The sequence below is a fragment of the Buceros rhinoceros genome, unplaced genomic scaffold (genome assembly GCF_000710305.1).
Source record: "Buceros rhinoceros silvestris isolate BGI_N320 unplaced genomic scaffold, ASM71030v1 scaffold24207, whole genome shotgun sequence".
NCBI lineage: Eukaryota > Metazoa > Chordata > Aves > Bucerotiformes > Bucerotidae > Buceros > Buceros rhinoceros.
This window is the reverse complement of record NW_010421906.1, coordinates 8534-9479: the sequence shown is the minus strand read 5'-3', so window position 1 is coordinate 9479 and position 946 is coordinate 8534.

Below are 946 nucleotides of genomic sequence, written 5' to 3'. Positions count from 1 at the left end.
GAAAGAGTAGAATGTAAAGAGTTAAGCTATGGTAAAACATACTTTTGCTACACTAAAGAAGACTGGTTGATAATTACTGTAGTTTTAGGGCTATTTGAATCAGTGCAGCTGCAACCTCTTCAGTAGTAACCCCTGAAACAAGACAAACTGGGTTTATTGTACTGAACAAGTCTTAAAGCTCCTCCCTGATTGTTAGTAATTGGCAGCAATGGACTTAACAGCCTCTTGACTACCCTTTTTACACTCTACCTGACTGTGCAGCTAACAATTTAAATCACAGATGCCGATCCTTCTTTGTGGCAGCTGCTTGTTAACTACACGTTCCTCTTTTTCTGTCACTGGCTGCTTCCATAACCCTGCAACACCAGGGTTAGATTGGAGAATCACATTTCATCAATATTTAAAATGGAATTAAACCTTGAAGTTTGATTAATGCTACTGGATAGTGAGTTGTAATTACTATTTTGCAAATTGCAATTGTTTGAATATGTTAATATGATTGTCTAAGCACGTCTTCACCTTCAGAAGTAATTTTCCCTTTAAAAAAGATTTGAAAAAAATACAAACTCTTTAATCAGTGGTAAATTATCACCCTGGGCACAATTAGGTAGTACGGGGTTCTTCACGTTGTGCACTGAATTTTGTGTCAGCATATTTATCTGTAAAAGTTTATCCATTTTTTTTAGATTTTCCTCAGTAGAATAAACATTCGTGGAACTGACTTTGCTGAAACAGGACTGACCATGTTGATATTCGAAGGTATAGAAAAAAAGCTTTGTCTGAAAATTCTGTTTTGCAGTCTGGTGTACCCCTGTTTGGTTAGGAAATGTTAACAAATTATTTCTTCCAAAGTTAGTGAAATATAATGGTTATTATAACGACCTATCATTGAAATCTAGAAATGGAGTGAGAGCGCAAGAGCTTTTAATGGATGAGCTGTTAGAAG